This window comes from Notolabrus celidotus, chromosome 1, assembly GCF_009762535.1.
Source record: "Notolabrus celidotus isolate fNotCel1 chromosome 1, fNotCel1.pri, whole genome shotgun sequence".
NCBI classification, from domain to species: domain Eukaryota; kingdom Metazoa; phylum Chordata; class Actinopteri; order Labriformes; family Labridae; genus Notolabrus; species Notolabrus celidotus.
In genome coordinates, this window is record NC_048272.1 from 13162565 (window position 1) to 13179366 (window position 16802).

Below are 16802 nucleotides of genomic sequence, written 5' to 3' on the forward strand. Positions count from 1 at the left end.
CACTCACACCGCACACGCAAAACACGCGCTCGCACCCTGGCTCTGACTTACAGCCACTGAAAAAATAAGAGGAATGAATGGAACTTATTTCAATGATAATTCTGGTGAACACATAGAGACTGCTTGACATAAACGAGTCTGAATGTGATGGTTTTATTGACAAAGTAGACACCTACGTGTAATACAACAAGTAGCTCCTGTGCTGCGCCGTCCTCTCCTTGCCAACTGAGCTGGATTCGTAACATGTCGTCACTTTGGTCGATCAAAGTTGAAATTCAGTGCCCTTTAACCCAGTTACAGCCCGCTCATACCCTCCGAGCGATTGTATTGTATTGTAGTTCAAAACGTGCAAAATTGCTCGAGGCTATGAGGGGGGAAAGGGGGGAAGTGTAGAGTGGTATTTAAAACACGTTCCATCATGTTAATGCAAAGTGGCAAAATCCCATGCTGCTGAATAATACCTATGTGTCAGAGGGAGGGGGAAGAATGACTTTCTCTCACTTTTGCCTGCACAAGTCTTGTCAGTGTAGATACACACGGGATTTGACTTGATGAAATTTGATAGATTTGATGAAGTCAAAGATGTTCAACAAGATAGCACAGGTTTTAAAGGGTGTCAATGAAGCTTTTGCACCGTGAATCTCCTGAAATGACATCATAACTAAATATATAGTCATGGAAGAAATAATCTGCTCTTATATTTCTTATTCAGATTGAAGATATTAAGAACAACAGTGTGGGGATGCTCTGAATCAGAAAGTTTGCTTAATTAAAAGTTAGTGGACATCAGAATATACCTATAGAAGTACCAAATACAAAATATTAACTCATGAAGAACGGCTCATTTAAAAACAGTGAGGCTGTCTTTTATTATTGGATCATGATTTCTGATTCCGTTACCCGCTTAACACTATATTGTTGCTGATTGAGGTCAAGCCAATTCATGTGTGAGTCTCCCTCCTTGTAAAGTCTTACCACAGCCCATTGGTTCTATTGGTTGTTCTTGCTATTGCAATCTGACTTTGCAAAGTAACTTAGTCCAACGAATGGAATTATAGGTATGATATTTCTCTCTAAAATAGAGTGAAGCTGAATCATACAGTATCAGAAAATGTAGTAATAAAGACCATACAGGTAGCACTGTAACTGAGTGAGGGGTTACTTTGCATTAGACAGATTCTCATTCCTTGACATACAGTGTCCTCACTGATATCTTCAACAGTGAATGCATCATGGCTGAATGTATTGTTGTAGTGATTTGATAGGATGAGTTTGTGAGGAGTTAGTCATGAAAGCAACCATAGGAAAACTTTAATGATGTGGACATGCAGACTGTACTTTAAATGTTGAATGGGTAAACCTGGGGATGCAGCCCAACAACTATGCACCCTGGGAAATTGGAAGCATTATAGATAAATTGTATTACTGTAACAGGATGTGATAAAGCACAGCTTCTGAGGGTGTGACTTTCCATATCATGGACACATGGTCTACAAGACAAGCTATATTCATCCAATATTATATCATTTAAATATGCATGCAGCACCAGTGATACCTAGATTGAATAAGCATGTTCTGTATGACTCCTTTTTTCTGTCTTTGGGTTGACTATGAGATTAAGCCTCACTGCATCTTCTCTACAAAGAAGGACTTGACTGCCGCCATGTGGAGAACACTACAAACTACAACAGGTTTACTAGTGCCTTAAAATAAAGTGGACAATGTACATTACATATTATTTCTATGGAAGCCCTGGGCTGACATACATAAATACATCTGATTTACTACATTTACAAGTGTTAACAAGCATTTGCTGGTTGTTTCCTTGAGTTGCAAAAGCACAAATCAAACACAGAAATAGGATTGTGTGGACGATGGCAGCATGGCATTTTTTTTGGTCTAGCCTATCACAGCAACCAGCCTTTAGTTTTGTTTTCTATACCACCAGAAAATAGTCCTGTTATTACTAGAAAGGAGGCTTTGTTTACTCAAGCTATTTAAAGCTCCTGTGAGGACTTTTTATCTGTTTACTAAATATACCAAAAATGATATTGATGCCTCTTTATGACCTAAAAAAGCAAACAAGACCATCTATGACAAGACTGATCATTTCTATATTTCTATTTGTAACGTATATATTTAACGCTGCTGGTGGTAGTGTATTACCTGCAGCATACACAAACAGCTTATTTTTCTATATTTCAAAGCAGAGATTTCCTATGAGTGATACTGTCACAGTTCAGGAAGGACCCAAGAGCAGATTTAAGGAAGAAGGTGGATTTATTCACGGCAGGCAAATCCAAAAACAGGCCAACAGGCAGTGGTCGAATTTCCAAGGAGACAACAGAACACACAGCAGGCCAAAACACAAACAGGCAAGAGCACACATAACAATCTGGCAACCAGCAATGGAACTGGCTGGCTTATATACCAGGGGTGATTACCAACAGGTTGCAGGTGTGTGTGAGCAGGAGTGAGCAGAGGGGGTGGGGCTAGGAGGAGCAGGCTGCTCCAGCAGTGTCCATGACAGATACATTTAAACAATGCTGGGGGAATTTTTTTTTGGTAGACAACATAACATATGGCCATCAACTGTATAATAAATGGACATAGTGACGTCACCCATTGGTTTCTGAAGCAGAGTTTTCAGTGGTCCTTCTGGGCTTCTGGAGCCAACCTCAAGAGGATGTTCCATCGCTCTGCACCAGCTTCATTTCACAAGGCCAGAGGTTGCTGCTTGCTCATGTGGCATAGTTGGTCTTGCAGAGGCACACACCCCATGTGCAGAGGTCTTAGTCCATATCACAGCAGTTTCTGGATTCCCCCCTTTGCCATAACCATTTGATGCATATCTTCCCCCACCATCTGCTCCCCACATTTCCTCTCTCTCTTTAGCTGTCCTATCCAACAAAGGCACCCCCACCTCCTTAAAAAAAAAAAAGAAACATGACTTACATATGACATAAGAGGTACTGCTTTGTCCACAGGGGGGCGCCGTAATCAACACAAACTGAAAGTTCCTTACAGCAGCTTTAAGATAACTTAATCTGTTATCATGGGAAGACCCGCACTGTATGGATAGATGCATTTCTACTTAGGGCTTTGGTACATTTCAAGGATAAAGAAAAGCATGTTACTCAACAGCCAACAAATCATTAATATAATTATTTAAAAAGAAAACATCCAGAGTCATTCATAGTGAGAGTTATTATATTGTATTAACAAACTAATATTTTGATATTGTATGCTTATTGTTGAATAAGAACTGGTGTATGCAAGGGTGGCTAATCTGAGGAAGTGTTTCTTCATAAAACCCTGGAAACAGAAACAAAACATTAATAACACTAGCATTAAATTAAAAATGACACACACAGATAGATAAGACAGATCAGATAACATAAGACAGAAGGACAACATATGGCTAAACTACACCTTTCAAAATAGACTGTTCAATCAAAATGTAAATAAATATTAATTAAAAGAACAATAAATCATGTAAAAGTAGATAAAAGGTGATTGAACTTATGAAGAAGTTACAGGATTGAAAGTGCCTTTTAAAATAGCAAACAGCTTTCAAGACCCTTAGATTCTCTGGTAACTTGTTCCACTACTGAGGAGCAAAGAAACTGAAGGCTGCCTACCCCTGCTTGGTTCTTCTTCTGGGAACAATGAATAGACCCCTCACAGAGGACCTGAGCAGTGGCAGAGCCAGGGGGTGGCCAGAGGTGCCCATGGCCACCTCTGAAAACTAACTGTCCACACTGAAATTCTTAAACATGATTGGCTATTTGCCATGTCAGAGGCAGTACTAATATTGAAATCAGCTATTGTGTTGTTGTGTTTCTGTGGATTTGAATATTGTTTTTGTTGATGCTTTGACTTTGGACAATCATCTTCATTTTGAGTCATTCAATAGTTCAGTTCAGCAGATTTAAATTTTGACACTCTGTTGAGTTACATTTTTAATGTTAATGTTAGAAATCTACAAAAATGTAACATTTGTTAAATTATTTTATAAAAAGAAGTTCAAGTAGATGTGATTATTGGAGGTAACCCTGCTAGGTTTGGGGTAAGCCCGTAATGTTCAGTGTTGCCAACTTAGCGACTTTGTCTTTTTCTGGTGTTAAAAGGAAACTTTTCGAGACTGACATGGCATTTATCTTTCTCAACTAGCAGTGGATGCTGCTGTGAGTCCCTCCTAGGCTCCATTCAGAGCAGGAGGTGTTCATCCCTCAGCATTCAGACTGCAAATGTATCACGAATGTACGAAGACACCGCTGGCTGATCCCACCTATTGTCTCTTTTTGGTCCATTTAGATTGTTAATGTAGATTGTATACAATAAAAATGAAGAAAATGTTATGGTTGAAAATGTTCATGTTTTACTTTCATTTGTTGTAGGTTCCTAAGTATAATTATAAACATATCTAGGGTGTTTTTTACTCTCTTTTTGTCTCTCCCTCAACGTCACACGTCTCTCCTGCAGAGTTCATAAATCTAAATTGTGCAATTAAGTGATGGCGTCATTTAGAGACTTCTAATGACTTTTAAGACAGCCTATAGCTACTTTCCTCACTGAGGAGTTGGTAACACTGCTAATGTTTTCCATGCATGGCCACCCCTTAAAGGGATATTTCAGTTTTTTTGAAGTGGGTTTGTATGAGTTTTAAATCACTAGTAATTGTGGGGGCCACAATAGATGCTGCTCAGCTCGGCTCCTTTGATGAGAAACTGCAGGGAGAATCAGTATGCAAGTTAGGCTGCCGTTTCTGGCGGCAAAGTAAAGTGCAGAAAAAAATTCAAGTACAGCGTACAGCTAAACTGAAGTGAGTGCTCAGGTCAAAATCTTTCAAAATGTGCTAAATCACGTGGCATAAATGACACCGTCTGCAGAGGTAGCCTAGCTTGCGTGCTGATTGGTAGTTGGTAGTCTCGGAAAACTAGCATGAGTTTGAATGTAGCATTTCCTCATGACTCCGTCTAACCCCTCCCCTCCTCCCCTCGGAGCTCCTCCAAAACGACACCCCCTCGCTCACATGCACGAGAGCCGCTGATTTATGACCATATGATCGTGACTGATTCAAACCCGATCCTCACCAAAACATTATCATAGTGAAAGTTAAAAACACAAACAAATATGGCTATTGTTAGTACTCACAACTGTCATTCTAGCATTATCCAGTTGTACTGGTGACACGATATCAGGACAGAAGCTATAATACATATAATACTGTAACAGCTCTACTGTTTGATGTGTTCAGTGTAGATATTCTTAATTCCTACAGTGTTGACGGTTAGTGAAGGCATCAGGAGAGGTGTAGAGTGTGCGGGAGAGAGGAGAGACAAGAGGAGAGGTTCTTCATTCATTCAAACACTGATGGTTGCTTTGTTGATTGGCATGCTCACGGCCGACAGTGACCGGTTATTAAAACTCAACGTGTTCATGAATCGGCTCGTCATCCCTACAGCGTCCGGATGGACGCTACAACACATATACATTTTCTGTAGGACTTACTATGTTACTATGTCACACTTTTTTTTGCTTGTCAGAGCCCCGTGGTGAGAGCTTTTTAGACTCTGATCTGGACTACAGTCCTGAGCAAAGCACCTCATCGGGTCAGAGGGGACAGGCCTGAGGTCAAGTGAGAGGGGCAGTCAGTAGAGTCAGGGGAAGCAGAGGCAGGAGACGGGGAGTGCACGCAGGGGAAATGTACACGCAGGAGGCGAGCAGAACGGCAGGACGGGATTTGATTGGTTTAAAATTTTGGGACCCAAAAACGGTGATTGGTTGGTGTTTTCCCAGGTTTACTCCGGCTGTAGATATCAGCTTTTTTCACTCTTTTTTAAGAACACATTATGTATTGATTGCCATCGGGACATAAAGATCATTTTAACCAGTATAACAAAAAGTGTATCTAAATCTGACTATCAACCCCAGCTTTAAAGGGGCCGAGCTGAGCAGCATCATTTACCCCTTTTTGACCGAGGCAGTTTCAGGGCGGGATCAGAGCCGGCGCTCAATTAAGAACAGTTTTTTCGTGTTTCGACTGCGAGTGAACCGGCTCCCGGCTGGGAAAACCGGTTCCAGAGCAGCACCAACTCTTTGCTGGTCTAGAACCGTGAACCGCTTACGTCAGGGGCGAGGGGTGGGGTTGCCGTGATCAAAAACACAAACCAAAACGTGTTTCCGCCATTGTTCTGCAGCGAAAAAATAAAAGAAACTAATAGATTCTAAGGCAAAGCAGTGGTCGGCCGAGGAAACAAGCTGCTGTTGTTCGCCATCGTTGTTTTTGTGAGGGAAAGTTCGCGCTAGTGCTGCCGGGAAAAGCGGCCAAGTAATTCTGAAGTCAAGACGTGCCTCTTCTGTGGGCTCCAGCGGGTGGAAAAACAAACGAGTGCTGTGTTGGTTCGCGAGTTCATCCAGCTCCAAACCAGTGCGAGCACTAGCCAGGATATACAAACCGATTCGCGTTGGTCGAAAAGGGGTAATTGTGGCCCTGACAATTACTAGTGATTTAAAACCATAGACTGTATAAAATATGGATGTAGTATCCGTGATCTCACCCATCTGTTCCTGAGAACTGTTTTGAAGCCAATCAACGATGGCAGCTATATTGGAAATGCAGAACTCAACCAGGCAGAGTGTGACGTAGTGTGAGCCTCCTAGCCAATAGCTATGTGTTCCCGACTGGGAGTCACATCAGTCATGTCCTTATTTGGGCAAAAACTCGGAATCTTGATATCTCCTGAACCGTCGCATTAGAAAAAAATCGTAGGGCCAAGCCGTTTTTTGAACCAGGCTGTAAACATGTTTATTAATGCTGCAAAGATCACCTTTTTCCCATTCATGTCTATGTGGTTTTCCGGTGTTTCTGCAGCCATTCTCAAGCAGATTCTCGATGTATTGCAGTTTATAACACTTCTGCATGGGCTTCATTGTTTGAGACTGGAGGTTGCCGCTTGTTTAAAACTCATACAACCCCACTTCAAAAATCCTGAAATATCCCTTTAACAGTCAGTGCCCCAGTTTGGCCACCCAAGTCAAAACTATCTGGCTCCGCCACTGGTCTGGATGCATCGAGGTGACAGAAGAAATAACTTTAATGAAGCATACTCATAATTTAACATTCATATTTCGACATTATATCCGTTTTGGGTTTAATTGATGAAGTTTATACTGTCCCCTGAACGTCTCCCTCGGACTGTTCCGCACGCCGCTGACGTAAACTCTCAGTGAAGGGGAAAAAAAGTGACGCTGACATCCACACAGACACAAGCCGGAGCCGAGAAGGGGGAAAGCGTTTTGTTTCTTTTTTTTCTTTCATTTGTGTCCCTTTTATACTTTGGCGTTTTGTTGTTACCTAGCAGAACCCTGTCACGGAATTGACTGCTTCGCTCCTCAGCACTTGCTCTTTATGGTTTACGTCCACGCCGCTCTCCCCTCACGCGGCGCTATTTTGACAGTCAGGGTCGCTGCAGTGAAACGACTCAAGCTAGCAGCAGCTTTATATCCACTAGCATTGGTAAGTCATTCGGAGAGCTAGCCAACACTGTTAGCTAGCAGCTTCTATTTTCAGACCTGACAGTGCTGCTGGAGGTTTATAACGCTGTTCGCTCTACTTTACACGTACGCTAACGTTGTTTGCTCACCAGTTTAATTACACACGCTGGGTTTTGTTGTCGCTGTGTTCACTGTAAAGAAAGGGCTAGCTTAACGGGCTAACATGAGCTAGGTGGCTAGGTGCTGTAGGTGGCTAATTATACTCACAGGAGGAAGCTAATGCCGTGAGCTAGCTATTGTTAGCTAATATTGTCAGTCAACTGCACAGCCACGACTCTGACCACACTGCCATCTATTTTTCTACAGAAACAACCTGAAGGATTCTTCTCGCTGAACCGCGACATAAGGCCAGCTTCACGGTAAGTTGAAACCTTTAAAGATGATCACTTGTAATCAATGTCCCATGATATGAAGTTAGATATGTAACGCAACATGAAGCACCATCTTTAAAATCTCCATGCCTTGACACGAGATAGCCATGTTAACACACACACACACACAGCCGTGGCATTAATAGACGGTTAAGTCTTTCAATGAATGTGTGGCTACAGTGATTAAAACAGAAGTGGTTTAGTGTTTGGCGAAGTTAAAATGAATTAAACCTGTGTCCTGTTAACATGCTGAAAGCCCCTCTTTCTGTTGACAGCACGGTGCTGTTTAAGCCATCACATCCCAACGTGTAGCATAGTCAGGTATGTCAGGTCAGAAAAGACAACACATGAAATGAAGATGTAATTACAAATAAGGATGCCCAAATTGAGAAAATGAGGGTTGATACCAGCTCCAATGTTAACCCTAACAAGTTAACCGATAGCTGTTATTTCATTCTCGTTGCCCATTTCATCTTTTTATGTCATTAAATCCCACCTGGACTAAGGAACCTTCTTCATTTTCATAGTAAAAACATTGTTGAAGTCATTCAGACCCTCATTACACTGTTTTTGAGTGAGAATGCATTTCAATCACACAAATCTACTAAGAATAAAACATCACCCTTTAATTTATTTAAATTTATATTTCATAATAAAATGTGTTTTTATTAGAAGTGTATGCTTATTTTTTTATTATCTTGTTTTAGATTAGATTAGATTATAAAATCTTTATGGTCCCCAAGGGGGAATTTGGTTCGCACCAGCAGTCCTACACACATCCTATACACACAAGCAATGCATATAATAACAAACACAAGCTCACACATTAATTTAAAAACATATTCATAAAACTCCTGTGGATGAAATCTTTCCTGCACTTTAGACCAAAGGAACCACAATCCGATGTAGAATGTCAAGGTCCTACAGTTTGTTTAGAAACAGCTGAGGGCACAAATGATCTTAGATATCGGTTTGATCTGGCCCTCTGAGTATATGTGAACCTCCTCCCTGTTGGCAAGAGTCTAAACTCTGAATAAAGGGGGGGGGGGGGGGTCTTCAAGGATGGCATTTGCCTTCTGAGTGGCTCTAACTTGATAAAGATGGCCAAGATCATTAAGATTAGTGCCAATGATCTTTCGGCAGACTTTGACAGTATAACCCAGCCTGTTTTTGTTAAAAGTGCTGAGGTTACCAAACCAAGAGGTCATTTTAAAAGTTAAATAGACTCAATAAAAGATTAATACAATATTTTTAAAAGTGATCTGTCAACATTAAAACTCCTCTTTTATTTCATGTCAGCAACATGTTTAAAAAAAGTTACAATAGGGACGACAAAAGTTGTATTACTCTGATGATAAATACCCAGAACAACATCTCCCAACTAATTAGGTTGATTTGCAACAGGTTGGTGACATGACAGGGTATATAAAAGGCAGGCCAGAGAGCTTAATAGTTCCATTTCAGAGTAATGTTTCCTAGCGTTAAATTTCAAATAATTTAGTGATTTCAATTATCTATAGTTCCTAATTTCATTAAAAAAATCAAAGAACTTGGAGAAATCTCTTTTAGAAAGAGACAAGGCCAAAACCAATATTGGATGGCTGTGATCTTTGGGTTCTTGGGCAGCACTGCATTAAAGCACATGCTTTAATGACTCTGTAGTGAAGATCACATTGGCTCAAAATCACTTCCAGAAACTATTGTCTGTGAACACAGTTCCTTGCTGCATTTCTAAATGTGGATTAAAACTACTAAGCAAAGAGGAAACCATTCGTGATCCAGAAAAGCTGGCAGGAATTGGACAAACTATCCTGTGCTCAAAGTTTGGCATTCATTTTGGAAATCATGGACCCAGCTTTTTTATCAGCGCACTGTTCAGAAGCCAGTATCTGTGATGGTATGGAGGTGCATAAGTGCCCATGGTATGGGTAGCTTACTCATTTGAGCAGGTGTCCATGATGCTGAACAATATATATATATATATATATATATATATATATATATATATATATATATATATATATGTATATATATATGTATATATATATATATATATATATATATGTATATATATATATGTATATATATATATATGTATATATATATATATATATATATGTATATATATATATATATATATATATATATATATATATGTTTTAGAACAACATATACTGCCATCAAGTCAATGCCCTCTTCATTGAAGACCTTGGATATTTCAGCAAGACAATGTCAAACCACATTCTGCACATTTTATAACAGCATGCCCCCTTAGTGAAGGAGTCAGGGTGCTAAACTGGTCTGCCTGCATTTGTTACCCATTGAAAACATTTGATACAACAAAGGAGACCCCTAACCGTTGAGCAGTTGAATGTATCAGGCGAGAATGGCTCAAGATGTCACAAAATAAATAGGTCTATCCTTCTGCTCTAATTTTTCATACAAAACATTTCAGTGGGCTAAAACTTGGGGCTTACTGACTTGCCTTAATTTAATTTATGTGATATGTGATATTTATGTAATTTATCTTTATTTATATAGTGCTCACAACAAACGTTATCTCAAGATGCTTTTACAAACATAACAGGGACGGACCGTACTCTATGTTAAATTATTAACAGAGACCCAACATCAAGACAGGATAGGAATCAGTCTTATTTCATCTTAATCCACTGTTACGTCCCGGCTCATAGGACGCAACAAAAACGGGAGAGGAGACGAAGTATACGAAAGTGATTACAAATTTATTACAAAAAGTAAGATAATAGTGCACAACGAAAACACAACAGGAGCGCCGCGCCGCAGTGTCGCCACGGGGTGAGAGCAGAGGGGTGCCCGACCAGAGAGAGCCACGCCGGCTGGGAGAGCTCTTTATACTGCCTGCCCCAGGTGCAGCCTATCCCCTTGACGACCCAGACCTGCAAAGACACACACACAGACACACAGACACACCTAGTGGTGTGGAGGGGTCGTCACACCACCATGAACATTGCACCTTGCAGTATTTAGCAAGTTACACTAGAAACCTCCAGCAGAACCAGACTCATGTTAGACAGCCATCTGCCTCGACCAAGTTGGGATGGGAAAGTGGGAAAGTGTGGGAGTGTGGGAGTGTGGGAGTGTGAGAGAGTGTGAGAGAGTGTGAGAGAGTGAGAGAGAGTGTGAGAGAGTGAGAGAGAGTGTGAGAGAGTGAGAGAGAGTGAGAGAGTGAGACAGAGTGAGTGTGAGAGACTGAGCGTGAGAGACAGAGACAGAGAGAGAGAGAGAGAGAGTGAGAGTGAGAGAGAGAGAGAGAGAGAGAGGATAGTGAGAGGATAGTGAGAGAGTGAGTGTGAGAGACAGAGAGAGAGAAAGAGAGAAAGAGAGGATAGTGAGAGAGAGAGAGGATAGTGAGAGAGAGGATAGTGAGGAGACGAGTAGTAGTTGCATATATCTGCCACTGCAATTTGTGAAGTCAAAATAATTTGCTGATGGGTCGATATCTGTCATCAAGGCCGTTGCAGGCTGATACTGATACTCGGCAGATATATCTGTGTGTCTCTAATAAACAAAGTTTGAAACACAACTTCTATAAATACATGAATGTGATTAAGTTCTCAAGCTTAAATAGAGTGAGCTGATTTACAGAACAGTCAAACAATAGTTCTACACTGCTGAGTTTCTATTCCTGAGCTTTCCTTGACAGTATCATCCTAGTTCTCGGTGCATTTAGGAAATCACGTCTCTTATCTTGCGGTGCAGTCCATGGGAAACACATTGTTGAAGATGATTCATAGTAGAAATAGGGTTAGTCCATAAATACTTGACAAATGGTCATCTGCCTCTGTGTCTTGGCTTTAGCTCTACATTTTGACACTCGAGCTGAAAATAGATGGCAAGACTGTGTCAAACTAGGTGGGATCCCAGCACAGCCTGTCAGAGCTGTGATTCAAACATCTGCTATGGGAAAGCAGCATGTGTGTGTCTGAAAACATGAATATTCATATCAATCGTCTTCGGCTGGTCATGTGATTCACAGAATCGACAAGTTGCAGGAATTCATATCATATTTAATGTTGAGTGTCTTAACCCTCCTATTATTCTTGGGATCAATTGGACCCCATTCAATGTTTAACATCTCTAAATTGATGACTAACATCATTTTTTGGCTTCATATTTCATGACTTCTCCTAATTTAATGGGGACAACTGGGAAAACATAAAATTAAAATGTTAATATGTTCCAATTTCCTGTAAAAAAAAAAAAAAAAAAAAAAATATATGCATCAGCGTTCCTTGCAGTTAATTTAACCCCAGGCTGTTTTAGCTGTAAAACATAAGAAATATCAACATTTTACACACATTTGTTTTGGTTGTTTGGATGATATTGAGGTTGCTATAACCAAGGATACTTCCGCATGTGACTGCAGGAGCTAGGATCGAACTGCAAACCTTTAGATTGATATATAATATTTCCAGCCACCATGTCTCTTAAGACATTCAATGATGTGTCCTGTCATACGTTTTAATAACATAGAAACAAGGCAGGGCGGACGAGAGCATGACATACAGCAGTTTGATGTTCTGTTTTAGAAATAAAGTCCTTCTGAATGCTTTAAATTGTGTTTATGCTTGAAATATATATTTTTGACTATTTAGATAGTCACCAAAGAAACAAAGTACCTGACACATAATCCTGGGTAACAATCAGTTTCTGGAGGTTTAAATTGCTTGGGTCAAATTGACCCAAGGATAAAAGATGTTAGTAAATTTGAGGGTAACAGGAGAGTTAAAGGTATTAATTTGTTGTTCTTGGGGAGTGTTTGTGGTACCTCTGCCAAGCAAAATCCACATCCACAAACTCTGTGACTCTTTCTGCATTATTTGTGCCCCTGTTGCATGTTTTCTCTGCATTTTTACTTTGGATAATTAAGGTGTCTTTCCTCAATAATTCTGCGTCCGATTGCTGGTGTTAGTGCAGTATCAATGAGAAAGGCACATCTGTAGTTGGATCTGATGGTGAGTCACTGAATCAACAGTCTGCTGTTGCTAAGGTCAGCAATGAGAGAGTATCCTGCCTCCTTGTCAACATGTACCCCACTCGTGCCATGCTACTTGCAACTCTTGCATTAAAGGAAATTTAGAATCTTAAAGGGAAATGTTTTACAATTAGTAGCTGTCAGCCGAAGCTGTGTTTGTGGATGCATGAAAGAGTTTATGAGAGTATTTTTATTTATAAAGCTGCCTATTCATTTTTTTTCCTGTGGTTTGCAGGGTGAGAGAATATAAACAATTATTTATTTATACAGCAGTAGGACATGTGATTAAATGTGTTGGAGGTAACCTACTTGCTATAACTGTATTCACTTCCTACGATCAAATATTTATGCAAGCCAAGATTGTCAATGCAAAAGCTGTTTTATAACAGTGCTTAATGGATAGATGTGCTAAAAAAAAAAGCTTCTTATATGTAATGATGCATGATCACTGTATATCTGTTTCAGTCAGGTATCCATATCTCCTTCCGTCTCTGAATCTCTGTTTGCAGCAGCATAAGCAGAAGAGTGGCTTTTTCTAGAGAGATTTGAAGAGCTATTTATAGATCTCTGCCTGAGCACCAAGCGTGGTGCTGTTGCTGCTCCTATCTCTCTTCTCTTAACCACTCCTGCTTCTGTTTCTCTGTTGCTCTCCATCTTTATTCATTCCCTCTTCTGATTATTCTGAGCTCCCTCTTCTCTAGATGTTTCCCTCTCTCTGTTTTCTCAGTCCTCTTTTTTCTGGTATCGTTCCGTCACTGCTTGCTTTGATGTAAATTATTGATCAGAGCGATTTAAGGGAGGCGACTGGTTGCATGGCCGTAAGTCTGGCCTCAGAACTGCCGGACAGACTTAACTGTAATTGCTGCAAAGCTTGAGGGTTTTCGCATGATACTTCAAAGAGAATGAAAACAAAGACTAAATCACATGTTGATATTTGCTATTGAATCCAAATAGAGGCTGAGGAAGAGTGTTTTGCTAGTAAATGAACTGGAAAACGCTTTATATTAAAGTACTTTATTTGTTCTTCAAGTATTTTGTGTCAAATAGGAACATTTCTTTCTTAAACTGGTTGTTTCCACCACCAGCTGACTTTGTAAATGCCCTGTTTTGGCATGTTTGCAGTGAATGTAACCACAACTTTTGAAACGTCTTCAGAAGGCTTAACCTCAGTTGTATGCTGCGTGCTGAGGCTGCAGCACCGTGAGAGGAGTTTGTGTTGAGGGACGGTTTATCCGTGGTATCTTTGGCTACTGATCCTTGCTCAGCTCCTCCCCTTTCTTCCTCTTGCTTTCTAAGCCCTTTCGCAGTCTCCCTCACTGTCCCAGGAAAGACGCTACCTGGCTGCCCAAATGCAGAAGATACTACCGGGCTCAGTTTGAAGCATTAGGTGGCATTAGTGTTTTCCCTTTATCCCAGTCATGTGGTCAAATCTTTTTCCAGGGCTGTGCGAGGACAGCAGAGTCATTGGTTGGTTTCATTTGAACGTCTCTTTCCCCAAGCTGAAGGGAAACATTGCATTTCTTACCATCGGGAATTTAATCAATATTTCCACTGTGTAATGTGGTTGGCAATAACATTGTGGACAAATTCACAGCACCTAAGATGATTCACAGGGATGTAGGCATGTTTACTGCCTCAGATTGTTGTGCTTTGAAGCAGTGGAGTGTCCTTGGAAATAAAGATTGACACGCTCAACTATCTAGTGTCAGTTTTAGGTCTCAGCAACTGAAAACTGTTTTGAGAAAACAAGAACAAGACTGGATCCACAGTGCAACAGCTACAAGTGTTTTCTGTGAACAACTTTACTTTTATGAAACACTTAGACATCTTTATTAAACTATAGTGTGCTTTAAGATATACTTAAACCCTCCTTATGTTCGTTTTTCTGGAACAGCAATAATGTTCCTGGATCAATTTGACAATATTCAATTATCCTAAAGTGTCAGAACCCAAAAAAATTCCAATACACATTTGTTTTAATCTTATTTTTAACTCCATTACTAACCATTTAGATTAAGATTTGGTCCAATGGTGTTCTTTAATTCTCACAGATCAAGATTCAATGAGGATAACTCACTTGTTATTCATTAAAATTCATGTTAAAACTTTTTTAAATGTACATTGGAAAGCCCTAAATATAAATAAAATAGTTTTACATTATAGATTTTTAAGATTTTGTTTTACACTTTTAATTATTATTATTTTTTATGAAGTAATGTTGGTAAATTAACACGACACCTCTTCTGTCACATGTTGCCCATATTTTAATGCTGCATTTAGCTGGTTTGGAAGGCATTTATTGCCTAAAATAGGTTTTAAAAAGGGTCAATTTGACCTGCAACATAACAGGAGGGTTAAACAATGAAATCAACAACGTAGAACAAGTGAGCCACTGTGCAGAGAGGGTTATCTGAAAATTAAGCAGTAACAGCCTTGGGTTGGGTGTCTAAAGCTTCTTTAAATTATACACCAATCATGCATGCATCGCCCTCATGTATGTCATATCAGGTTTGTTGTTGTGACATCAGATGATAAGGTTGACAGCACAAGTATTTTTTCATACAGTGAAAACAGTGAAAGTGTCGCTTATCTCGGTGGATTCTTGTGAATAAGTATGTCAGACTGAACTGCAGGAAACACCTGTTGCGTGCCCCCATCCATCTTATTGGCTCATAGTGGCTCTTCTTTCCTTATTCACTCAAATCTACTTGGCCAGCTAAATATGTCTGTATTTACTAGGGATGCAATGATATCAGAATCTCACGGTACGGTATCGTCACGGTATTAAGGCCACGGTACGGTATTATTGCGGTATTGTCAAAAAAAAAGATGACTTTGAAAAAATGTCATAGTGTGGAAAATTAAGTGCCAGGAATGATAAGGATAAACACACTTACTGTAATTGAACACAAACATAATGCTCAAATGTTCTAATCACATTTATTACTACCAAATAGGGCTGTCAAAATTGCTCCAAAATGACATTTGAGTATTCGCTCTAAAAAACACATAGGTTCGAACCATTCGAATATCTATATTTGTGCATTATGTCAATAACAGGTGGACAAACTAATACAAGGAGACATAACTACTTGTATAGGTATTTTTATTTCAGATTTAACATGCCTAAAACATACCTACACATTACAAAACAAGTAAATGACCTAATGGTCTATACCGTAACACTTTTAAGACCGTAGACCTCTCGCTCGCTCGCCCCCCTCCCCTCTCTGTGAGCAGTGCGCTGAGTGAGTGCTGAACAGTCTATGGTGCTGAACAAGACTTGTGCGAGCAATTAAAGGTCCCGACTCTTGTCCCTAATATAGGCAGGCTTCATTCAGTGATTGAAGCAAATATTATTCACATTAATTGAAGTTAAAAACAAAATAGTAGTCCACTTACATTCTTGGCGCTTGTATAAAAAAAAGAGGAAAAATTTTATCCCAGTGTCACTGATTGTCGGGCTCTTTTAGTCCACTGTCAATGTAGGGTCTTAAGGCTGATTTATACTTCTGCGTCGCCCCTACGCAGCAGGGGCTGACGCGGACATGAGCCCCACATACTTGTGCGTCGATGTGTCCGTGTCGTGCAGCAATTCTCCTCCGAAACGCTTGAGGGCAGTGTGGTATCTCTGATAGCCGGTCGCCTGTTTCCGGTCCTGCTACGATCTCTGTTTACTTTTCCACATCGATTCAGAGCGTGTTAAGTTAATCTACAGCTGATACATGTTGCTGTTTATCATACAGACATGATTAAAGGAAGAATAGAGAGGAGGAGATGAAATACACGGCCGATGTGTGGCCGATGTCCGGGATCCCGGAAGTGCTGTGAATGCGGGAAAGACAAAGCCGTCG

General features: G+C 40.2%; 1 protein-coding gene across 8 annotated transcripts in view; it reads left to right on the top strand.

The window, feature by feature from the left end:
• Positions 1–7012: 7012 nt before the first annotated feature.
• The window catches only part of LOC117813827 (R3H domain-containing protein 2), a 71394-nt gene continuing 61604 nt past the window's right edge, over positions 7013–16802 (top strand). For 3 of the 8 annotated variants that reach the window (XM_034684876.1, XM_034684871.1, XM_034684915.1), the window contains exons 1-2: positions 7156–7522; positions 7867–7919. The gene's annotated coding sequence lies outside the window, so the exon portion shown is untranslated. The other 5 variants (XM_034684927.1, XM_034684934.1, XM_034684941.1 and 2 more) reach the window with 5 other exon arrangements.